This window comes from Ovis aries, chromosome 26 (assembly GCF_016772045.2).
Source record: "Ovis aries strain OAR_USU_Benz2616 breed Rambouillet chromosome 26, ARS-UI_Ramb_v3.0, whole genome shotgun sequence".
Lineage (NCBI taxonomy): Eukaryota > Metazoa > Chordata > Mammalia > Artiodactyla > Bovidae > Ovis > Ovis aries.
In genome coordinates, this window is record NC_056079.1 from 9,830,521 (window position 1) to 9,857,455 (window position 26,935).

Consider the following 26,935-nt stretch of genomic DNA (forward strand, 5'->3'; position numbering starts at 1 on the left):
GGGGTCATGAAGAGTTGGACACGACTGATCGACTTTCACTTCACTTCAGGACAAGAGGAGTCTCTTCTTCCTGTCCAACTCTGCTATAGTCACAGGATGTGAGAACCCCCTCTTCTGGTCTCCCAATTTTATTAATAATTGAGGTTTTCATTTATCAGCATTTTTACAAGAGTCAGTGGACTCAGAGGTGAGGTATGTTTATCACAGAGTTTCAAGTGCTGTGTTTCTTCGGCCACTGCAGAGCATAAACAGCGCTTGAGAAGTTGTCTTTTTCTGTCTGGTGTGTCTCCTTTCCTGGGGTCTCAGGGGATTCTGCCCTCATCCCTCTCTGCAGAATTTGAACAAACAAGGTCGAATGCATACAATGAGGCTTCTCCTTAGTACATTGGTATATACAGGATGTTCCTAATCTATTTATATAGAGAGAGATTTGCAATCCTGTAGGTGTTGCCATTAATTAACAAAATACTTCATTTATAGTTAAATTTTTGTCAGTTTAAAGGGAGAATTTTGTTTTTCTTTTTACCAAATTCTTAAATATAAAGTAAAGAGAAGCCTAATTCTTTCTTCCCAGTTACTTATCTAAGGAGTCTGAGTTCAGGACATTGTTTAACACACGGCCTCTGTGGATGATGTTGCTCTTTACTGTCCTAGGCAGGTCCAGGCTCTTAATGCGGCATGACAGGTTGTATTCTTCCTTTTGGTCCATGCAGAAAAGTATATGACAGGATGCCCATCCCTTTATCTCATCCCCACTTCTCTTTCCTTCCCTCCTCTCTTTAACTCTGAAAGATCTTTTCTAGGCAGCACTAAATGAAGGCTTTACCAGACTTAGTAAAAAGCTTTCTATAAATTGAAATAAATGGCACTTTTATCAACTGCAACAATTATTTATGTTTTATTTTGCTGTGTTTATCTATATATTATATATTGGAAACTTCGAGAAAGAGATTACAGTATAGAACTGAACATTCCTAGGTACTAGGCCCCAAAAGCATAATAGCTCCAAAATACAAACTAAATCAGAGAATTATGGAACATTTTACAGCAACTAACATTTACAATATTTTTAATATATTCCCATTATTATAATGGGTCTCATACCAGCAGTTTCTTAACAATGATTTAGTGGTGGGAACAATCACACAAAAGACACACAAAATTTTTAAAAATGGCAGTAGTACGACTCATTATACTTCTGAGTCATTTCTAAATATATACCAGTTACATGCTATTATTAACCACCACTTAACATTTTCCGTCCAAAAAATTTTTCTTGTCTAATCCCTAATCTTGGGCTCAATTTATAACATTAAATTGACACTTTTGATGGGCTTCAGATTTGTGTTCCAGTTGACCACTTCTGTGTGAGTGTCAGATACCAGGTTTCTCATACAAAGTCATTTTTCAAAGTCAACCCACAGTCATGTCCTGTTTGCCTTAAACTTGCACCTGATATAATGCCATACGATTCTAGGCTAAATTCTTGAATATTGAATAGAGTAGACAGCTTGAGTGTTTTTGATACAGCTGTAGGATAAAATAATCCTAGAAGGATGGAAGGACAGAAATGCAGAAGGTCACCTCTAAAAAAAAAAATTTGATCTGAACTTTCTAGCAGAGTTAATGGAAGAGAAATAATAGAAAAAAAAAAACAAAAACAGGAAAACTACAGAACTTAATTTACCTGTCCAAGTATTTGTATGTGTATACCACTTATACTCTCCCTTGCAATTTGGCAAATAGACACAAGCCAAAAGAAACTTCAGTGCTTTGATAATATACAATAAACTACTTCTGTACTCTGTGCCTAGTCTAAAATCAGGTAAGGAAATGTTCTCTAGGGAAAGTAATAATAGAAAGGTATCAGCTGTAGGTAATGCTGTTGGTATCAGGGGAGATATGGTGGCTGAGAGGAGGAAGGTAAACTAGTGATGACCTCAACTTGCTTTTGAGTCTTATCTCAAGGACTTTTTTATGACATAGCAATAGTTTCTCTTTGGAAAATTGAATATTAGCCTCATACATTTCCATGATAAATGTTTATTTTAAAAAACATTCAAACATTCAATCACAAAAGTAACAAGAATAGTGGTATTTTATTGCTTTGTGTTCTCAGAACATCTAAAGCTTTTTGGTCATACATTTACATTAACATCAGACATTGCTTGTTATTAAAATGAAAGTGGTATAGAAATATATCTGAATATAAACCACTTTCTACCAATATCTCTATCTCTAGCTATATTTAGATATGAGAATTACTGCATTTCATTAGTGTTTCCAAATTCACCTGATTCAGAAAAGGCCGTGGTTCTGGTCTGAATGCTTGTGCCCCTCCTCCACTATTTCCTAGGTTAAAATTCTAACTGCCAAGGCAATAATGTCAGGAGATGGGACCTTAGGAAATGGAATTATTTCCTGCAGAAAAAGAGCTTCCACAGAGCTCCCCCAGCCCTTCCACCTTAAGTGATTACAGGAAGGACATTGGCAAATCATCCTGTCCCCAGATGCCAAATTTGGTGGTGATTTGGTCTGGACACTTTCCAGCCTCCAGAATTATGAGAAATAAATGTTGCCCCAGGTAGCTCATTTGTAAAGAATTCACCTGCCAAGCAGAAGATGCGGGTTCCATCCATGGGTCAGGAAGATCCCCTGGAGAAAGAAATGACAATCCACTCCAGTATTCTTGCCTGAGAAATGCCGTGGACAGAGGAGACTGGTGAGCTCCAGTCCATGGGGGTCTCAGGAAAGACAGACATGACAGCGACTAACAGCAACAAAGAAGCTACTCGGCCTGCAGTGCTTTGTGACGGACAGCTGTGCTCTGCCTTCCACACCCAACCAGGAATGTAAATGTCCTGGCACATTTCTAGCTCAGTGGAGGAGGTCCTCTGCTCTTGGGTTGTTAGTGAGGCCCCTTCAGGTTGACCTTCATGCCATCTAGGGACATGGGATTCTGGATACTCCTAATGTGTTCTGGGTGCTCTTTACCTCCACTTAAATCTAAAGTCCTGATTTCTTCCTTGTCTATGAGGAAGAAGGACCAGATACTAAAGACTTTCCTCTTCCTGGTCTCTCAAAGTAGAACCCCTTTGTTTCCATCTCCTTGACTTCAACTGTTTTCTTCTTCTGCCTTCATTCTTAGACTCAGCTTGCTTGATTTTTCTCAATGGGATTTGGCTTTTACAAAACAGAGGTCAAATCTTGACTTTGTACTGCACCTGCATTCTGTGCTGCCAACAAAAATTCCTGCAACAATAAAGCCTAAAACAACTCTAATTGTAGAATGCCAGAAATGAAAATACAAAGACAAAAATAAAATTATTCTTTTAATGAATTACTCTGTAAACCGTTTAGCTATAATTTTTTTGAAGCAGATGTTAGATGGGTATACATTTAATACAGAAATGGGCATAATTAAAAGAGAATTTTTAATTTTAAACACACTTCAGTCAGTAGTAAGTCCTCCAAAAAATTCAGGAAGTTAACTGTAACATTTTGAGCATCTGTTCTCAGATGCTCCCATATTTACAGGTGACAATATTCTTAATATCATGTACTCATTTCATGTAAAATGCCATAACACTATAGTAAGCTAAGTCAACCAGAAATTAAATAAAATATATGAATCATACTTTATACAGAGAAGGAAAACAAGGTTATCAGAGAAGTTATGTTTTCTATAAAATAAAAAAATAAATAAATAAAACCACATTTCCCTCATCAGAGATTCAGGGCCTTAATGTATTATGTTGTTGAGATTTGAAAGCCTCATTCCAGCTCTGATGAACACTCTTGCATTTAACAAGCAATGCCTTAAAATGAAAATCTATTTTCCTTTTTTTCCTCTGTTTCACAACATTGCTTTCTCTCAACTACTACTTAAAATTCAAGAAGGTTTTTTTTTTTTTATGACTAAGGTCACATTATAAAATAGCACATAAGATGGAAGTAATAGAGTGTAGCCAAAGAGGGGCGTGAAAATGAACACATCAGGAGCCAGGGTGCTAGAGAGCAGTTTCTGAGGTGTTTGTTTTCATTGGATCTTTAAGGTAGGTTGACAAGAACAATCAGTCGCCTCATAGATCACTGACAGAACCTCAAGAAGACAGATGACATACAGAATAGCAAACCCCACAGAAATTAAACAAAGTGCTGGAAGAACAATTAACATCTTTGGGGATGAAAATGCCAAGGTGGAACATTGCTAATTTTAGAGCACAGAACCAAACCTGAATGACATCTTCATCTCAGTGTCAGTTAAGCCCACAAAATAAGTATTGTGATTCTACCTACAAGTCTGGTTGTGTGTTTTCATATCATTTTACAATGTCATCAATTTCTGATCAGCTGCAAGCAGATACACGTGCATGTCCCAGGAACTTCTGTGACTTTTATGTAGCACATTTTAAATCTCATCCCAATTCCATGACAGGAATATGCCTCAATAAACAAGTGGACTAATTCTTCCTGAGATGAGTATAAATCCCAGAATAAATAATAATATATTTATTATTATTAATTTAATACCATTTAATTATTTATTAATAATCAATAATAATAAACCCCAGAATAAATCTCACCCTCTGTAAACATGACTCTATACCTGGAAAGTAAAATTTGGAAGCTCCCAGAACTTAGGGTGCTACCATGTTCTTAAAGCAGTAGAAAAGTCTAGAGCTCAGCAAAATCTCCAGACTACAAAAATTCTGATAGATGATATAATGAAAAGGAAAAACTTTATTATTGAGATTATGAATTTTGTAGCATAATTCAACTTTGAGTTTATATATAATCAATAAAGCTAGTAAGACATAGAAAATAGAATATTTTGAGTATTAAAATTTGTATCAGTGGATTCCACTTAACCAATATTTTAAAATACCATGATATTTCCAGATACTCCAATACTTTTTCTTTTCAATAAGTTGTGCTATTATTTTCTAATACAACTTCATACTTCATGGGGGGGAAGATAAATATGTGTGGGGGATGTAAAAATAGAAAAGCAGAGTCAACAGTAAAATGGTCTCATGTTGGGAAGTTCTTAAGACCATTTCATGTGCTTCTACTTCCAAAAAAAAAGAAACAAGTCAACACTCAATCCTTATATTCCCTGTAATATTCTTTGTACATTTCCTGTAATATAAGAATAATGTAATATTAAAATGTTATAGCTAATATGGCTTTTAATAAGAAAATAATCCATTTTATCACTTTTTATATTACTTATGAGTATAATTATTACAAAGCACAAACTGAATGTCTTCAACTCCACATATCCAGTGAACCACCAGCATGGAATTAAAATCATTTTGCTTTAGACAAAGCATATTACAGCATATTCTAATTTTTAATGCTATTTTAATACATGCAATTATTTTAATTCTTGCCTAATATTTTAAACATAATGTTTATTATTTTATAGTTTACATTGAATAATAAAAGTAAAGAGTGAGCTTCTTCACTCAAGTGTCAAGTATTCAGATTTTGCCTCACAGCAAGAGTAAAGTTGCCCAAATTAATTCTGCAGTTCATGGGTTGTAAAGAGTCAGACACAACTTAGCAACTGAACAACAACAAATTCATTCAGCAAAGTAGCTATATAACAAACTTACATATGTAGTGATGTAATTAAAAAGAAAAATTTTAAACCAAAAATTTGATTTATCTAGAAATCTATTCCTAGCATCCTGTAACCTTTTCTTACCAGCTCTTGTTCATTCAAATCTAAATCAATTAAAAGCTAATCCAGAGACTGTTGTGTCACTGCAAAATATATATGTGGAAATGATGCTTTGGGATCTAAGCTGTCATTTGCTTTTCTCACAACATTAAATATCATTAATATGAATTTGTTGCTTAGCAATGAAACACCTTTCCTATATTGCCACCAAGATAAGTAACTTGTACTTTTCTAGTTATAATTTTCCCCATTAATGGTTGAAAGCTGCTAGGTTACAAATAGAATGAACATAATGAAATTTATCCAAAGCATGATTAGAAAGCCACAAAAGGAAGATGGCCCTAAAACACAACAGACATCGGTAAGTGGGAGCTTGGGGAAGAGTGTGGAGTGCACAATCCTCCCTCGGTGAGAGCCACCAGCCTAGGTGGATGCAATCTGTATAAGACAGAGAGACCAGGGAAGCTTCTGATGTGCACTGGGACAGGTGGGGGGCCTTGGAAGCAAAGCTCCTTCAGAGTGTGGGAATTCCAGCAAACAATCAAAGACATCTGCCAGATGTTGAACCTGCAGGCACATAAACCTCTTGAGCTTGAAATCTTCTGAGATTTAGAATTTTCAGAACCCAGGACATAGAGACCTGTCAGGAAAAAAGTCTCTTCTAGGCCAGAAAGGTAGATGAAACTGCTCAGTCTTATGATATTTAGGAGAAAAGTCCCTCTGGATGAGAGGCCAGCATTAAAAGCACCACATCTCCCACTTAAGACACTTGCCAGATTTTGGACTTTCATGAGGTGGGAGGCTAAAACACTAGACTCTAAACTCCAAAGGACCCAAGGGAATCTCACCCAGGGGCCAGAGACATGCCAATCAAAATTTCAAGAGGCTACACCCAAGAAATAGGAATAAGCTGAGTATTAATCAATCTAAACTGTAACTATAGCTGCTTGACTTGGTTCAATGCTGAACTGGATTTAGCTCTAGTCATTCTTTCTGCCTAACACAGCAGAGGAAACTAACATTTTCAGGCATGCACACACACAGACACACAAACTTCTGATGCCAGAAATGTTCTTTATCTTGATCTGAGGGTGGTTACATGTAGGCTCAAGTATATATATGTATGTATGTAAGTATATATATGTATATGAAATATATACATACATGCATAAATATATGAAATATTTAGGTTTAAGATTTTAGTTTACTTTCCCACATTATGTTATACCTCCATTAAAAAGCATCATAGGAGCAATAGCTGTAATTTTATATTAAATACCCACAATTGTATCATCCAAAAGAAAGCTAGTTTCTTGAAAATAACATATATCTAATCACCCACTCCATCATTCCAGCCCCATGCCTTACCTACTGCTGCCTGAATTCCATGTTCCTTATCATTTTTCCTTTGTGTTATTTAGTTTCATTATGTCTATTTGTATTCCTAAATAATCTATGATGGTGGTGGTGGTGGTGGTGGTTTAGTTGCTAAGTCGTGTCTGATTCTTGTGACCCATGGACTGTAGCCCAACATGCTCCTCTGTCCGTGGGGATTCTCCAGGCGAGAATACTGGAGTGGGTTGCCATTTCCTTCTCCATAAATAATATATATAAATAATGTATATATGCATATATATAACATATGTTATATACCAATTGTAATGAGCAGCATTTTATATGAGATATTTAAATTCATTTGTCTTTTTCACTGTGTGTCAGTATCTTACAAACAATAAGCCTCAAGGTCAATGGTTTGTAGCAATTATTCCCAGTTGCCATTTATCTCATGGATAGACTTATTTGCTCTAAATAGATTTGTGAGGCCTGTTTTTTTTTTTTTTTTTTGATTCTTCCCTACAGGAAAAGTTGGAATGTCTTTTCTGTCCTCCGTACATACAATGTTACCTCTAATGGCTATAATCAAATTGTCTTTCATTCCTAGATTTTAATATGATCATATCATATCAGTCATTTTTTCCATCCCATTAGTTTTATTTTAAACACATTATATATTGTCCTCCAATTCTAAACTGTCCATTAGTACAATAATGGTATTAGGTTGGTTCTCATTTTGCTTTCATAGTTCTGCAATCTTATTTCAACACATTCTTTTGTTTTATCAGTTTGTATTTGAACAAAATGATTTACTGAATACTTACTAAATTCAATTTGTCTATGAAATAAATCGCAACTGGGAAATCTGCTGCTGTTCCTTGAATTACACTTTCTCTTCCTGATTAGATTTCTCAGCTGCATTTTGCACATTCTGTACACTTTGCCTCCTTCTTTCTTCCTCTTATTATGGGTTTAGCCACTTTACTTTCATTGAGAAATAAGAATAAGTTCTCCTTGACATCATTCCCATCTTCTCTGGGAACAGACTCCATTAACATCAAGCCCTGGTTTGAGTTTCACTTTTCTAATCAACTTTCTTTAGACCAAGGCCATTGGAGTGGCGGAGCAGAAAACAGACTTGGAATGAACTATGCCCAGGCTTCGGACCTTGACTCTTTTCTGCCATCCCCCTAAAGGTTCATTCCAGAACCCATTCCAGCAAGCCAGGGTTGCAGCTTACACCTGTGAGCTTTAGCCCATTTCCCTTTCTGCAGAGTGAACTAGAATATGGGAAGCCAAGGAATATGACAAAGCCTAAAATAACTGTGAGCCTGGGAATAGAATAGAAACTGAAGAATACAACCCTTGGTTATGGCAGGTCCTGACGCAGTGAAAACCCTGGCAGTTATACTTATTGGGACACAGTGATGATCTTCAGATATTTAAATTATCCAGAGGTATCTACCATCTCTCACTTCTCATTATATAGGGAAGAAAATAAAATAAATAGAATAAATGTCAATATTATTTATGAATTGAAAACAGTGTAATAAGTACTTTTAGCAGAGACGGAAACTTTATGATGAAGCTAGGCCACAGTTTTGAACTATTTCAGCAAACGTTCTGGTTGTTTAGAGAATGTATTTGGCAAATGCATCTTTGATAAGGAACCAGTAAAGTCAAACACAGTCCAAGAGACATTACTGACAGTGTATTCATCTTTAGCACATCAGTGTCCATGGAGAATGACTAGAATGAGTTTCCCATTTTTGAAACTAAGGCTGGAAGATAAGGGGTAATGGTGATTTGTGCCACTCTCTTCCATGACTGACACAGACAATACATTAGCTTCTCTGTTCTTAGATAAGATCAAGGTGTGTATTGCTCAAACTGATCCCTACAAGTATGTGGCTTTGTAATGACGAGACTAAAGTGCTTTCACTTCTCTTAAAACCTGAATATGAGTTCTCTTAATACAGAAAATCCAGGAGAGTGCAGTGACGCAAGAAGCTTGTGTCCATAGTTCTTTCCTTTCAATTGAGAAGTAGTAGCATTTTGAGCAGACTGCCAAAGTTTGCTCATTCCCCTGATGAAAGACTCTTATTTAGACTCTTTCTAGTTTAGACTCTTTCTAAATTTTGACCCAGAAATCTCACTCCTGGGTATTTACCCTAGATAAATGGAGGCTTATGTTTACAGAAACATTGTATATGTATTTATAGAAGTATTTTCATATTTACATAAAACTTACCATATTAACAAACAAGAGAATTTGATTATACATATATATGTATTTGTCTGTATACATAAGTATCTACTCACTTACATATATAAATATCACCAATATATATAAATATATGTATATAATCTCCAAGTTGACTGCTGCTGCTGCTGCTGCTGCTGCTGCTAAGTCGCTTCAGTCGTATCCGACTCTGTGCGATCCCATAGACGGCAGCCCACCAGGCTCTGCTGTCCCTGGGATTTTCCAGGCAAGAACACTGGAGTGGGTTGCCATTTCCTCCTCCTATGCATGAGAGTGAAAAGTGAAAGTGAAGTCGCTTAGTCATGTCCGACTCCTAGCGACCCCATGGACCACAGCCTACCAGGCTCCTCCATCCATGGGATTTTCCAGGCAAGAGTACTAGAGTGGGGTGCCATTGCCTTCTCCCCCAAGTTGACTAAGCGGTAAATAATTGCAGTTTTCATTTCAGAGACAGTATTCAAAATAACTATAAAAATTACTTTTGCTGTCTTCCTGAAACTGCTGTAAAAGATCTCATGCAGATATTTTTGTAATTGTCTGAACTGAGCCAGAACTTTCATTTATTAGAAGAATTCCAAGAGAAGAAACAAATGAAGAAATAGCACACTTTCAAGCTGTAATGTTAGACTAGGGTTTCAAATTTCAATCTGTTTTTATTACGCATAATGGAAGCGTACCTCCTAGTAGAATCATTTATGAACATTCTTAAAATACTATAATCCAAATACACTGAAAATGAAACAAGCATATGAAGGATCGTATAAGAAACTATCCTCAATACATATTCTTGTTTCTGTGGGCAAAATGATCTGTGATTTTTTTTTCAAAACTACTGGTTTGCATGTTGTATTTGCTTTAATAGTAATAATGTTTCAACTTGCATTTAAATCCTATAACTATAAATAATGTTTAACCTACTTTATATGAGTTTTGTTTTCCCTTCAGTATTAGCCTCAACTCAGAATGGATTTACAATCATAAGCATGTGTTCCATACTTGCTTGTATTAGAGATTCTTACCATCCCAGGAACTGAACTTTTGGAAAATGTTATCACAGTTCTCACATATCTAGTTTTAAGGAAGGAGAAAATGGCGATTTCAATTCTAGAAAGTACATAATGACATCAGGGACCTTAAGTTGCCCTCAAATGCTTTGGACACTTTTATCTAAAACCTATTTCTTTGAGATCCATGATTATTTCTGCCTATGACATGATTACTTAATGACTGTGTCCAAGAAAAATGATATCAAAGAAAAATTGCTGACAGGTTAATAATATGGAGAAGTTCAGGTGATGCTAATATTAATAATAACAGCAAAGATCTTTACCCTGAAATTTAATGGAACATTTTCTTTCTCATATTATTCCTTCTAGAAGGTTGAGGTACCTATTCTGGTACTCTTTATACTTCCAAGAGAAGAACCTACATGAATATGAACTTGGTTTAAATGAAAGGTGAATTTGTTGTTGTTCAGTCACTCAGTCATGTCCAACTCTTTGCAAGCATGCTAGGCTTCCCTGTCCTTTGCCATCTCCTGGAGCTTGCTCAAACTCATGTCAATTGAGTCAGTGATGCCACCCAAATATCTTGTCCTCTGTCATTTCCTCCTCCAGCTTCAATCTTTCCCAGCATCAGGGTATTTTCTATTGAGTCAGCTCTTCACATCAGGTGGCCAAATTATTGGAGCTTCAGCTTCTGCATCAATCCTTCCAATGAATATTCAGAATTGATTTCCTTTAGGATTGACTGGTTTGATCGTCTTGCAGCCCATGGGACTCTGAGGAGTCTTCTCCAATACCAAAGTTCAAAAGTATCAATTCTTCAGTGCTCAGGCTTATTTATGGTCCAACTCTCACATCCATACATGACTACAGGAAAATCATAGCTTTGACTATATGGATCTTTGTCAGCAAAGTAATGTCTCTGGTTTTTAATATGCTGTTTAGGTTTGTCATAGCTTTTATTCCAATGAGCAAGAATCTTTTAATTTAGTGGCTGACACCATCTGCAGTGATTTTGGAGCCCAAGAAAATAAAGTCTGTCACTATTTCCATTGTTTCCCCATCTATTTGCCATGAAGTCATGGGATAGGATACCATGATCTTAGTTTTTTTGTTTTGTTTTTTTTTCACATATATTTTATTTTTTTATTAGAGTTTTTTTTTTAAATTTTAAAATCTTTAATTCTTACATGCGTTCCCAAACATGAGCCCACCTCCCACCTCCCTCCCCATAACATCTCTCTGGGTCATCCCCATGCACCAGCCCCAAGCATGCTGTATCCTGCATCAGACATAGACTGGCAATTCAATTCTTACATGATAGTATACATGTTAGAATGCCATTCTCCCAAATCATCCCACCCTCTCCCTCTCCCTCTGAGTCCAAAAGTCCGTTATACACATCTGTGTCTTTTTTGCTGTCTTGCATACAGGGTCGTCATTGCCATCTTTCTAAATTCCATATATATGTGTTAGTATACTGTATTGGTGTTTTTCTTTCTGGTTTACTTCACTCTGTATAATCGGCTCCAGTTTCATCCATCTCATCAGAACTGATGCAAATGAATTCTTTTTAACAGCTGAGTAATACTCCATTGTGTATATGTACCACAGCTTTCTTATCCATTCATCTGCTGATGGACATCTAGGTTGTTTCCATGTCCTGGTTTAAGCCTTCCTTTTCACTCTCCTCTTCACTTTCATCAAGAGGCTCTTTAGTTCCTCTTCTCTTGCTGCAATAAGGATGGTATCAGTTGCATATCTGAGGTTATTGATATTTCTCTGGGCAATTTTGATTGCAGCTTGTGCTTCATCCAGCCCAGCATTTCTCATGATGTACTCTGCATAGATGCTAAATAAGCAGAGTGACAATAAACAGACTTAACCTATTCCTCTCCCAATTTTGAACCAAGAAGTTTTTCCAGGTCTGGTTCTAACTCTTGCTTCTTGAACTGCATACAGATTTCTCAGGAGGCAGGTAATATATTCTGGTATTCCCTTCTTTTGAAGAATTTTCCACAGTTTTTTGTGAGCCACACAGTCAAAGGTTTAAGCATAGTCAATGAAGTTAAAGTAGATTTTTTTTTTTTCTCGAACTCTCTTTTTCTATGGTCCAACAGATGTTGGCAGTTTGATCTCTGGTTCCTCTGCCTTTTTGAAATCCAGCTTAAATATCTGGAAGTTCTCAGTTCACATAATGTTGAAACCTGGCTTGGAGAATTTTAAGCATTACTTTGATAGCATGTGAAATGAGTACAATTGGGTGGCAGTCTGAACAGTCTTTGGCATTGCCCTTCTTCGGGGTTGGAATGAAAACTGACCTTTTCCAGTCCTGTGGCCACTGCTGAGTTTTCCCTATTTGCTGGCATATTGAGTGAAGCACTTTAACAGGATCATCTTTTAAGATATGAAATAGTTCAGCTGGCATTCCATCACCTCCACCAGTTTTGTTCATAATAATGATTCCTGAGGCCCACTTGGCTTCTCACTCCAAGATGTCTGGCTCTAGGTGACTGGTCACAGCATCGTGGTTATTTGGGTAGAAGGACGTATGCTCATCTTCTCCTGTGAGTCCATCAAAATGGCCACTGGCTGCTGGAAACCACCAACAGGAGAATGTTGTTGTCGCATTGTGTTCAGTCATTCAGTCGTGTTCGACTATTTGCAGCCCCACGGACTGTAGCCCTCCAGGCTCCTCTGTCCATGGGATTCTACAGGCAAGAATATTGGTGTGGACTGTCATGTCCTCCTCCAGGGGATCTTCCTGACACAGGGATAGAACCCAGATCTGCATTGCAGGCAGATTCTTTACCATCTGTGCCACTAGGGAAGCCCAGGAGAATGGTGCAGCTCACCAAAAAATGATACCCTACATCCAAGGGCAAAAGAGAAGCCTCAACAAATCGGGACACAGGGTGCAATTGCATTTAAAATAAAATCACAGACCCACAGAGACTTTTGAAGGGCACAAACAAAATCTTGTGTGCACCAGGACTGAGGGAAAGAAGCAGTGACTCCCACAAGAGACTGAGCCAGGCCTGCATTTGTCTGTTTGATTGTCTCCTGTGGAGGCACGGGTCAGCTGTGACCTGCCAGGGGGACAGGTGTTCTGGCTGCAGCAGACCTGGGCGTGGTGTGTGGCATTCGTTCTCTTTGAAGAAGTTGCCATTAGCCCCACTATAGAGCCTCCAAGCAGATGACCCATAAACTGGAGAACCATTTTACCAAAGTTCTTGCACTGTTGCAGAAGTTCTAGGACCCCACAACAGATTTCCCACCCTGGAGTCCGGCAAGAGGACTAAGAACCCCCAGGGAAACAGACTCTTTCAGGTCACAACAAAACCTTGTGTGCACCAGGACCCACGAGAAAGGAGCAGTCACTCCAGAAGAGACTGAGCCAGACTTGCCTGTGAGTCTCTGGTGGAGGTGTGGGTCAACAGTGGCCTGCTGAGGGGTCAGGGGCGCTAAAGACAACAGTCCTGGGAGCCACAGCATGCTGGCATAAGTCCTTTTGAAGAAGGTCACCATTACCATCATTACCCCTACCATAGTTTGCCCTGAGGCCAAACAGGGAGGTACAGGGAGGAAACAGCCCCACCTGTCAGCAGAAAATTGTATTAAAGATTTACTGAGCATTGCCCTGCTCAGCAGAGCAAGACCCAGTTTGACCCACAGCCAGTCCTTCCCACCAGAAAACTACCACAAGCCTCTTACCCACATGCATCAAAGGCGACAGAATGAAAACCACAAACACAGAAAGCTAACCAAACTGATCACATGGATCACAGCCTTGTCTGACACAATGAAAATATGAGCCATGTCATGTAAGGAGAAGGCAATGGCACCCCACTCCAGTACTCTTGCCTGGAAAATCCCATGGACGGAGGAGCCTGGTAGGCTACAGTCCATGGGGTCGCCAAGAGTTGGACACGACTGAGCGACTTCACTTTCACTTTTCACTTTCATACATTGGAGAAGGAAATGGCAGCCCACTCCAGTGTTCTTGCTTGGAGAATCTCAGGGACGGCAGAGCCTGGTGTGCTGCCATCTATGGGGTCGCACTGAGTCGGACACGACTGAAGTGACTTAGCAGCATGTAAGGCCGCCCAAGATGGATGGGATATGATGGAGAGTTCTGACTAAACATGGCCCTCTAGAGAAGGGAAGGCATACCACTTCACTATTCTTGCCCTGAGAACCTCATGAACAGTATGAAAAGGCAAATGGTAGGATATGACCTAGTAATTATAATTAATTATAGTTCTTAAAAAACTAGGTTATTTGGTTCATTTTCTCTTCTGCCCCATCCAGTGCAGTAATGACTGCATCATTACTGTCCCAAGGTTTGCCTGAGAAGAGCTGCTGGGGAAGGTGTTACGAGTAGAGATGAGCTCATGGAAATTCCAGGCCATATCACTTGAGTCCACAATGATCCAGAGATGGGCTGAGTGGCCACTTCCTTCCCCAAAACTCTCATAATAATGAAATACAGGATATTTTCAGTCTCTGGTCTTAGAGAAAAGCCTCTCATAGATGAATTCATCTGCAAATTTCAAACTCAATCTGATAGATTTTTTAGATCATGAAACCCCCACAAAAAAAGAGAAAGTGTCACCATGATTTACATTCACCTTTCCACTGCGTCTCCCTCTGGATGTACCTCTCCGTGCCTGAGTGTCTCCGGCTCTCTAATCAAAAGAAACTGTGTGATTTCAGGTCAGCCTTTGAAATGAAATCACAGCATGCTTCGATGCAAAACTGTTTTTATGTTTACTATGGAATAATGCTGTGAAAAGATGGCCAATTTACTTTTACGACAAACAGCCAACCCCCTCAACACACACACAGACACACACACAACTCATCATATATACTGATACCTTTACTGACACGTGTTAAAGTAAAATTAATCATTACATCACCTAGGTGATATTAAGTACATAAAATGCACAATATACTTGTACATTTAGAGACAGAATTTAATAAAAGTCCAGTGATGGACTTTTTATTTCACAAACTTAAGATAATCTGTAAAACAATTCTTAAGAAGAAAGATTAACCTCAATTTTCCAGATAAAAAAAGAAAACAAAACCTGAATTCAAAGCAGTTAAATAGTCAAAGTGGTCAAAAACACTCTAGCTAATAAGTAGTAGAGATGAGAATGAAATATTGTCTTATACAATAATGAGCATTTTAAAATTAAGCATTTATTCACTATTATTATAATCTTAATATCTCTCAATAGAACTGATACTGATTCATTAGAAGTATATTACTGTCATAAAAACCAACAAAGCAATTTTTATAAGATGACACTGTGTTTATCTTGATTTTTAGATTTGCATTTAAATATTTCTGAGTGTTTTTTTTTTTTAATCTTACTTGTGTTTTTTTTTTAACCAGGGGGCTAGAGAAAGGCAAACTAAATTACTTCCTTTCAGGTTAATTTGGCCTACAACCAATTTTGCTCAAGTTTTCTCACTGAGCATATTTATTGATCCAAAATTAAAAGTGATTTATAATCTTATTTTGTCTGTCTTCAAACATTATGACATAGAAAAGTTGCAATATAGCTTAGCATTTATTTCTGCTCCTATTTCTCCAGTCAGTGTCATTTTCATGGAAACAAAAAATACTTCAGCAGAAATCTGCAGTATTTACATATGCAAATATATGATAGATATTAATTTTTAAATATATGAATTTGAAATTGAGCAATATTATGAAAATTACATTTTTAGAGTCAATAAAATGCATACAGAGATGTGTGTTTCTAATTAATCTGTGCTGGATAAATTTCTTAGTATTCTCTACGTGTTCTTTCAGTATTTGTTTTTTTTATGCTAATGAAAAATTAAGTATGGTTGTCTATCATAATAAAAGACTAAAGCAATATATAATATCATACATTCATGTTACATTTAAATGAACACATGATTTTTCTTATTCAAGGAGTATATTATTTATAATTACACTGTAGCATGATATATATTTAAGTTGGCAAATCTAATGGTCCATCTTGATTTTGCTCTTATATCTATATATGAATATCGTTAGAAACATGGAAAATTCCCTAAGAAGGAAGAGGTTTAAGTTGAAAACACATATTTTTTTTTGGTTGGCAATCTTTTTTTTTTTTTTTGCCACCTTAAAGTTCTTTTCATGGTACTTTCAATACTCACCTAAAAGTGTGAGAGATCTTACAACTTTATTATTTTAGAATAAAGTCATGTTTTGTTGAACAGGTATAAAAATATAAAAATCCATTAAACATAAATACATCAGATCTTTTGTAAGATGAAATTTTGTGAGGAAAATGGTTAGTGGTATAGGTCATTAGTATCTGTATAGCACATATAACAATTTTTATTTGTTTATATTTTTTATGGAGTATATTCTGCATTAAAACCCTAGTGCTATTGATAGGAACTTTGTCCATTTTATTTATGAACAAATATCCAGCACTTAAAATTCAGATAGACTTACAGCTGAATTTCAGGTAACCTGCTATGAATAAATGAGTTATTTTTTACAGAATTAATTGTTTAGGAATTCAGTATGCATCATATATGTATTATCATCAAGTACTAAACGTATGCAAGTAGAATTTGTTTTTTACTAGACATTTGATGGAGAAGGCAATGGCACCCCATTCCAGTACTCTTGACTGGAAAATCCCATGGACGGAGGAGCCAGGAAGGCTGCAGTCCATAGGGTCGGGGAAGAGTGGGACACGACTGAGCGACTTCACTTTCACTTTTCACTTTCATGCATTGGAGAAGGAAATGGCAGCCCACTCCTGTATTCTTGCCTGGAGAATCCCAGGGACAGGGAAGCCTGGTGGGCTGCCGTCTATGGGGTCGCACAGAGTCGGACACTACTGACGCGACTTAGCAGCAGCAGCAGCAGCAGCAGCAGCAGCAGCAGCAAAGCACAATGTAAAGAGTGGAGCAGATGAGTGACAGCTACATGGAGGCTGAAGATGAGGTGGTGCTACTGGCTGAACTGTGTGCCACCCCCAAGTTCGTATATTGAAGTCTTGACCTCCAAAGCCTCACAAAGTGGCTGCATGTGTGGAGAGATGCTTTAAAGAGGTAATTAAGTTAAAATTTGACTGCTGGAACAGTTCTAAAGCTCACATCCCGGTATCTCTTTGCCTGTCCAAATTTCCTCTTCTAGTCAGGACACCAGTCAGATTTCCTTAGGGTCTACCCTAATAGCCAAGTGTTATATATTTTATTTCTTCACTGTAAAATCAATGTAAAAGCTATTAAATATCATCTTCAAAATGTAGATTTCTCTAAACTTGGTTTTTACCCCCAAATTATAATGCTAATTATATAAAAGGCAGTTTTCTAAAAATGGAGGTGCTTATCCTTCACAAAGCGTGAATGACTCAATTAGAATCAGCTCAAAGAGGGGGATGAGCAGCAAAATTGTTACAATTAAGAAATAGAAGTACTGAAACTGAAAAAAAAAATACTTTAAAAAATTCTCAATCCCAAAACCTATACCATTCGATTCCTAATTCTCTCCCAATTATTCAATGAATCATGTGGGATAATATCAATATACAACCCAAGCTGAAACAGTTTCAATTTTACTCCTACTTCACTGCTACCAGCAAAGTCTATGCTTCTATTATTTTTCCCATAGAATGCTACAAAAATCCCGTTTCTCATCTATTTTCCCCCACCTCACATAAAATTCTTTATCCACCAGAGTAATATGAGTAAAACAGAAATATAATTATTCCCTTATTTATTCAAAACCATAACAATTTCCCATGTTATACAGAATTTAAAAATCTTAATCACATGACCTATGAGATCATAATGAATTGGCTCCTGCTGTGGTCAACTGATGACAGGAATATCCTTAGTGCACTATTTTCTTTGGCAAAATATTTTGCAAATTCTCCTTTAAAGGGATAGTCTATTTTCTCACGTCAAAAACCTGAGTTGGCCTTATGACTTATTTACACAATAAATAGAAGGCACCAGGAGTGAGTGTGTGAAGGTGTCACATCATGACAGGCCTTGCAAATTTTGCTCTCTCTGGACCCCTGCCTCTGTCACAGACACCAGCCTGAGCAAGCCCACAGCAAGATGAGAAATCACATAAGAGACAAGTCATCCTGGTGAAGGCCACCCTGAACCAACTAGCCCCCAGGTGACAGCAGAAGAGAAATCAAGCCCAGCAGAGACTGACTGACCTAGGTCTATAGATGCCTGTGAAATAACGGTGTTTGTAGACTACTAAAATTTTAGAGTCGACTTGTTGTGCAGCAATGCCTCACAGACACCCCTGTGTAGCTTTCCAAGCTCATTTCTTACCAATGGCCACCTCTCCTTTGTCTCCAGTCTCAGTGGCCCTCTCTTAAGTCAGGTCTCCAGGTTGCCTCTGGCATTTCTACCTGTTGTTTCTTCTTCAATGCTCTTACAGGGTGCTTTTCCAAGGATATGGACTTTTCTCACTTTCTTCTCCCCTCTTTTCATCCCCTCCAAGAGGGTTTCACAATTATCCTTTTCCCTCACCATGCTATTTTTTTCTGTAAGAATTATCCCTTCTTGATATTGCTTGTTTATTTTTTGCTTTCTCCATATGAGGATGTACGTCCACTGAGTAAAGGGGTTTTTTATAGTCAGAACTTAAAACTGCCTGGCACATGCCCTTGATAAATAAATCAAAGAAAACTGTGGATTTAAAGATATGATACATTTGCATATTTAAGAACTATATATTAAAGGCATTACATTATTTATAAAAAGAACCCATGTCTTATGTTATTTTGAAACATTTCCATAGAAGAGTATTAGCTCAAGCAAAAACTAAAGAGAAAATCCCCTTATTACCAAAGACAGCTATGACAGATTGAAAAAGTATTGTCATCTTTCTCAGATTTGAGCTGACCATTTAAAAATAATGCAGAAACATCATAATTCTTGATATCAGGGTTGGTAGATAATGAAGAGGGAACATCATATTCCAGAAAATAATTTGAATAAGTATCTCACTGAATGTTTATGATTATTTTAAAGCATGCTGTTTTAAAGCAACTCACAAAACTACTGAGGCCACATAGATGACTTCTCCCTCATTCATAAAAATGATATACAAGGAGCCATAGTTATTCAACCAAAGTTCCCTGAGATCACCTTGGATGTAGAGTCTGAAATAGTCATGGGATTGCCTCACTTGGATATTAAGCTTTATGGAGCAGCAACTATTCATTTGCTCCTACTTTGTATGTAAAGGATGGTGTAAACATAGAACAGTAGGTTTTCAGCAAGGCTCCCCAGGAATGGGCAGTGAAGTGCTTATTAATGCTTGTAGAAGCCTCTAGACTTAACCGCTGACTGCATCAGTCTATGCCCACATGTAACTCAGCTCTCCCTGTACCAGGTTTATAATGTGGCGTGGGAGAAGGATACAGGTCCCCTGGAAGAAAAGGCAAGCTTGTGTTCGACTGCAGTTTAACTGCAGTTTTTCCCTCTCAAAACTGCTTAGGCAGTTTTGACTTATATTAAAAGTTAAGGAGATGGACATATACAGATGTTTTCATTTTACTATGATGAAAAAGTGGCAACTAGTTTTGAAAACAAACATAGGAATTTGGTTTAACTTCTGTTCTGAACCCGAAGCATGCGTGCGTGCTCTGTCATGTCCAGCTCTTTGTGACCCATGAACTGAAGTCTGCCAGGCTCCTCTTCCATGGGTTTCTCCAGGCAAGAATACTGGAGTGGGTGGCCACTTCATCCACCAGGGGATCTTCCTCACCCAGGGATCAAATCCTTGTCTCCTGAGTCTCCTATATTGCAGGTAGATCCTTTATCGCTGAGCGACTGGGGAAACCAGTTCTGAACCCAGTGCCCACATGAAATGCAAAGAGAAGTAAACAACAAGAAAAAATCTTGCAGTTTCCACAGAGAAACCATAAATAATCATTAGTGGAACCCATTTCACCTGTAACCTGACTTCACGAACCAAGGTGGCTGTAATTGTAGTTAGGAAAGTCTCTCACCGGTCCTCCAGCACATAAGCTAAACGATGAGAAATGTGCCTCAGTTGTTTTCCAGAAACTTGGAATTAACTGTGTGTAGCTGGAACTGCACTGGTTAGGACTGACTGGATAGGACCCCGACCCTCCAACTGGACATGCATAAGTGGGTGATCTTTGACCGCAGAGGGCTTAAAACTCCGCCCTCAGCTCACGCTGCTGCCACCATCTTTACGGTGGAGAAGCCATGTGGCTTAGATATGTGTGCACGGAAGTACGAGTTTTCCAATCACTTTTCCCCACCCTCCCCAGGCTCCCTACAATGCCTCAGACCACGGGGCTTCCTTATCTTATAAATACCTCTGCCCCTTGCCTTCGTTTAGGTGTGTCCTCCTCTTTCCTCCCTTGGGTGCCTTATGAAGAAATCCTCTCTTTGCTTCATGTAAAGCAAAAGAACCTGTTTCAGTAACAGGATCAAGATAGAATAATGCACCAGATACCATTAATGAAGATGAAAGGACTTAGTTCATAGAAAAGTAGATTTGAGATAAAGATATTGATAATTCAAAATAATATGGAATTTTAAGTGCCAACAGGATGCATAGAAATAAAAGATCAGTGCGCAATTGTTCCTGATTCTAACTGCTATGCATTTTCAAAGTGAAGATGAGATTAAAGTACAGGGAAATCATCTCTCTTATAATTTTAAGTATATGATAGACTAAGCTGCTCAGAGAGAGGGTAGAGCCTGACTGCGGGGTGGACATGAATTTGGGGTGGACACTATTCAACTTGCAATATCCTCTCAAGTGCCTTCCTATATGACACATCCCAACACTTCCCAGGCCCAGGAGAGAGACAGGCGTTGGTGGTGGGAAGAGTTTCTTCTGCTCCTTTTCATTAGCAGTTCTGATATTTGGGCTGCTGTGGGACTTAGAAAAGGGAAATAAACCAGAAAACTCTGCTGTGTTACTCCTCTTAGTTATTGCCCCTCCAAGTTCTGCCTATAATTATTTTCTGTAGATTTATAAGATGGTTGTTTTCTGTTTATTATCAAGGTATTTTAGGTGTCATTAATGGATGCTTCCCTGGTGTTTCAGACAGCAAAGAATCTGCCTGCAATACAGACCGGGGTTCGATCTCTGAGTCAGGAAGATCCCTTGAAGAGGCAAATGGCTATCCATTCCAGTGTTCTTGCCTAGAGAATTCAATGGACAGAGGAGCCTGGTAGGCTACAGTCCATAGGGTTGTAAAGAGTTGGACATGACTGAGTGACTAACACTAGCATGGTGTATGTTTATTTTACCAAAACCTGGAACTAGATGCCACCTGTCCATTGACATTTGAAGTAAATATTCTTATAGTTTAATTTAGCTCTGTCATTTTATATTTCTCTATGTCCTTTTGACTTTCATTATGCTCTTCTTTTCCTGCCTTAATAATTGTTTGGATCTTTGTAATCTATTTAATTGGTAGAATTTTTTTAGTTACATCCCATTAATTTTTGTGGTTCCTCTGCATTTTATCAGGCTTCCCTTGTATCTCAGTCAGTAAAGAATCTGCCTGCAATGCAAGAAACTTGGGTTTGATGTCAGGAAGATTCCCTGGGAAAGGAAATGGCAACCCACTCCAGTATACTTACCTGGAGAATCCCATGGACAGAGGAGCCTGGCAGGGGCTACAATCCATGGGATCGCAAGAATCAGATATGATTTAGCAACTAAACCACCACTAGATCTTACAAGAGACATACCTAAACTTTCACTTCCTATTTAGATTTAGAATTATGCCACTTTGAATAAAATTTAGAAACCTTACTAATAAAATTTAGAAATATGGGTGTCATTGACCTCTCATGAAAATTTGTCATTATTATTTTATATGTGTAAATTATATGTATAATATATGAATTTATATATCACTGCATCCATTGTGGTTCAGCTGGTAAAAAATCCACCTGCAATATGGGAGACTTGGGTTCTATCCCTGGCTTGGGAAGATCCCTTCGAGAAGGGAAAGGTTACCCACTCTAGAATCCTGGCCTGGAGAATTTCATGGACTGTGTAGTACGTGGGATTATAAAGAGTCGGACACAATTTAGTGACTTTCACTTTCATCACTGTTAGAACATAGTATAGTTTTGCTTTCAAAAATTATCCTTTGAAGAACTTACTTAGATATTAATCATTTCTATTACTATTTGTTCATTTCTGAAGATTTAAATTTTTATCTTCCTTTATCCTCAGTTCAGTTCAGGGCTCAGTTGTGTCCGACTCTTTGTGACCCCAATAATCACAGCACACCAGGCCTCACTGTCCATCACCAACTCCCAGAGTTCACTCAAACTCATGTCCATTGAGTCAGTGATGCCATCCAGCCATTTCATCCTCTGTCATCCCCTTCTCCTCCTGCCCTCAGTCCCTCACAGGATCAGGGTCTTTTCCAATGAGTCAACTCTTCACATGAGGTGGCCAAAGTACTGGAGTTTCAGCTTCAGCATCAGTCCCTCCAATGAACACCCAGGACGGATCTCCTTTAGGATGGACTGGTTGGATCTCCTTGCAGTCCAAGGGACTCTCAAGAGTCTTCTCCAACACCACAGTTCAAAAGCATCAATTCTTTAGCACTCAGTTTCTTCACAGTCCAACTCTCACATCCATACCTGACCACTGGAAAAACCATAGCCTTGACTAGATGGACGTTTGTTGGCAAAGGAATGTCTCTGCTTCTTAATATGCTGTCTAGGATGGACATAACTTTTATTCCAAGGAGTAAGCATCTTTTAATTTCATGGCTGGAGTCACCATCTGCAGTGATTTTGGAGCCCCAAAAAAGTCTGACACTGTTTCCACTGTTTCCCCATCTATCGGCCATGAAGTGATAGGACCAGATGCCATGATCCTCGTTTTCTGAATGTTGAGCTTGAAGCCAACTTTTTCACTCTCCTCTTTCACTTTCATCAAGAGGCTTTTTAGTTTCTCTTCACTTTCTGCCATAAGGGTGGTATCATCTGCATATCTGAGGTTATTGATATTTCTCCTGGTAATCTTGATTCCAGCTTGTGCTTCTTCCAGCCCAGCATTTCTCACGATGTACTCTGCATATAAGTTAAATAAGCAGGATGACAATATACAGCCTTGATGTACTCTTTTTCCTATTTGGAACCAGTCTGTTGTTCCATGTCCAGTTCTAACTGTTGCTTCCTGATCTGCATATAGGTTTCTCAAGAGGCAGGTCAGGTGGTCTGGTATTCCCATCTCTTTTTAGAATTTTCCACAGTTTATTGTGGTCCACACAGTCAAAGGCTTTGGCATAGTCAATAAAGCAGAAATAGATGTTTTCCTGGAACTCTCTTGCTTTTTCCATGATCCAGCGGATGTTGGCAATTTGATCTCTGGTTCCTCTGCCTTTTCTAAAACCAGCTTGAACATTTGTAAGTTCACAGTTCATGTATTGCTGAAGCCTGGCTTGGAGAATTTTGAGCATTACCTTACTAACGTGTGAGATGAATGCAATTGTGTGGTAGTTTGAGCATTCTTTGGCATTGCCTTTCTTTGGGATTGGAATGAAAACTGACCTTTTCCAATCCTGTGACCACTGCTGAGTTTTCCAAATTTGCTGGCATATTGAGTGCAACACTTACACAACGTCATCTTCCAGGATTTGAAATAGCTCAGCTGGAATTCCATCACCTCCACTAGCCTTGTTCATAGTGATGCTTTCTAAGGCCCACTTGACCTCACAGTCCAGGATGTTTGGCTCTAGGTGAGTGATCACACCATCGTGACTACCTGGGTCGTGAATCTCTTTTTTATACAGTTCTTCTGTGTATTCTTGCCACCTCTTCTTAATATCTTCTGCTTCTGTTAGGTCCATACCATTTCTGTCCTTTATCGGGCCCATGTTTGCCTTAAATCTTCCCTTGATATCTCTAATTTTCTTAGAGATTTCTTAGAGATCTCTAGTCTTTCCCATTCTGTTCTTTTCCTCAATTTCTTTGCATTGGTCACTGAGGAAGGGTTTCTTATTCCTCCGTGCTATTCTTTGTTACTCTGCATTCAGATGCTTATATCTTTCTTTTTCTCTTTTGCTTTTCGCCTCTCTTCTTTTCACAGCTATTTGTAAGGCCTCCCCAGACAGCCATTTTGCTTTTTGGCATTTCTTTTCCATGGGGATGGTCTTGATCCCTGTCTCCTGTACAATGTCAAGAACCTCAGTCCATAGTTCATCAGTCACTCTATCAGATCTAGTCCCTTAAATCTATTTCTCACTTCCACTGTATAATCATAAGGGATTTGATTTAGGTCATACCTGAATGGTCTAGTGGTTTACCCTACTTTGCTCAATTTAAGTCTGAATTTGGCAATAAGGGGTTCATGATCTGAGCCACAGTCTGCTCCTGGTCTTGTTTTTGCTGACTGTATAGAGCTTCTCCATCTTTGGCTGCAAAGAATGTAATCAATCGGATTTCAGTGTTGACCATCTGATGATGCCCATGTGTAGAGTCTTCTCTTGTGTCGTTGGAAGAGGGTGTTTGCTATGACCATTGTGTTCTCTTGGTAATACTCTATTACCCTTTGCCCTGCTTCATTCCATACTCCAAGGCCAAATTTGCAGTTACTCCAGGTGTTTCTTGACTTCCTACTTTTGCATTCCAGTCCCCTGTAATGAAAAGGACATCTTTTTGTGTGTGTTAGTTCTAAAAGGTCTTGTAGGTCTTCATAGAACCATTCAACTTCAGTTTCTTCAGCATTACTCTTGGGGCATAGACTTGGATTACTCTGATATTGAATATTTTGCCGTGGAAACAAATAGAGATCATTCTGTCATTTTTGAGATTGCATCCAAGTACTGGATTTTGGACTCTTTTGTTGACCATGATGGCTACTCCATTTCTTCTAAGGGATTTCTGCCCGCAGTAGTAGATATAATGGTCATCTGAATTAAATTCACCCATTCCAGTCCATTTTAGTTCGCTGATTCCTAGAATGTCGACGTTCACTCTTGCCATCTGTTTGACCACTTCCAGTTTGCCTTGATTCATGGACCTGACATTCCAGGTTCTTATATAATATTGCTCTTTACAGTATCAGACCTTGCTTCTATCAACAATCACATCCAGAACTAGGTATAGGTGCCCAATATGCTACTGGAGATCAGTGGAGAAATAACTCCTTTATCCTAAGGATATTAAATTCTCTAGAAACCTATTAGGGCAGGCCTTCTGACAACAAATTTTCCTAGCTTTCTTTAATTTTTAATAGCTTTATAATGCCTTTATTCCTGAAATACAGTTTTGCTGATTATAGAAACCTAAGCTGAGAATTCTCTTCTTTTAGCACTTTAAAGGTGTTTTCCACTGTCAACTGATCTCCTTGGTTCTGGTGAGACACTTGTAATCAAACATTTATAATTTTCCTTTTTTATATAAAACATTATTTCTTCTATCTGCCTTCAAGTTCTTTTCTTCTTATCTTTGGTTTTTAGATGTCTGATTATGGTGAGTCTTTGTTGGTTTCCTTCAATTTCATCCTGTTTGGTGTTTGAAATTTTTGAATTTCTAAATTTATACATTTTTCCAATTTTTTTTGTCAAATGTTTTTCTGGTTCTATCTCTGTTCCCTCTCCCTCCTAGTATTCTGATGCAATCGTTCTGGAGATTTTCTTTCTTTCTTTCTTTCTTTTTTTTTCTGTTTCATGGAAGATATTTTTGTGAAATAAAATCAATCATACTTAATAGAAAATGATTGAAAGAATAAGGAAATATGTCAAATAAATGTTGAGAGCTTCCATTACAGAAACTTTTCTAGGTGTATTGCAATGAAAGTTTTGCTTTATTCACCAATATTTTATTATCTGAAAATTACATTTAACATGAGAATTAAAAAAAAAAAGGAAACATGCTATTCTAGAGATATGAATCTTATCCTATTTGATCATAGTAATCATGAAAAAAATCAGTCATATTGATGAAAATTGATAAAGCTCTGTATCTGAAAGTTATTTTAAAATACCATAAATATGTTTCTACAGTTTTTCCTTTGCTAGCACACATAGCTCATTACAATTCTGAACCTTTTCGTAAAAGGATTAACACTGTCCTTTAGATTCCACATGTATATAAAAAATGAATATGTTTTCATCCATCCTTTACTTATAATCCAAACAGAAATAGCTTCAGAATATAGTAAAGGCTTTATTATAAAAACTGAGCACACCCTTGAAGCAGATTAAAAGAACATATCTATTATTAATACTGATGTTACCAAGCATATTAAAACGTTTTTTTTTTACCTGCTACAAATAATTGAACTTGTATAACTACTGTATGTGCATATACTGAGAATTAGACACACTCTGTTGATTGATGTAGTTGATGGTTTAAGGCTCCAAGGTCTAAAAGCAGTACTATTAATCTACTTGTATATTTATACATGAAAATAATATGTTAAACACCTTTGAAGCCTTGACTTTCTATTCTCTCTATATTTAGCTATTGAGAACATAAGCTTAGCAGTTGTCCACATCTATAATTCAATTTATGATTATGTTTTTAAAAGCAGCATTCACCATTTGTGTTTAGTAATTGGTCAAATTTTATTGCTCCCTTTGTGGCTCAGTGGTAAAGAATCCATCTGCAGTG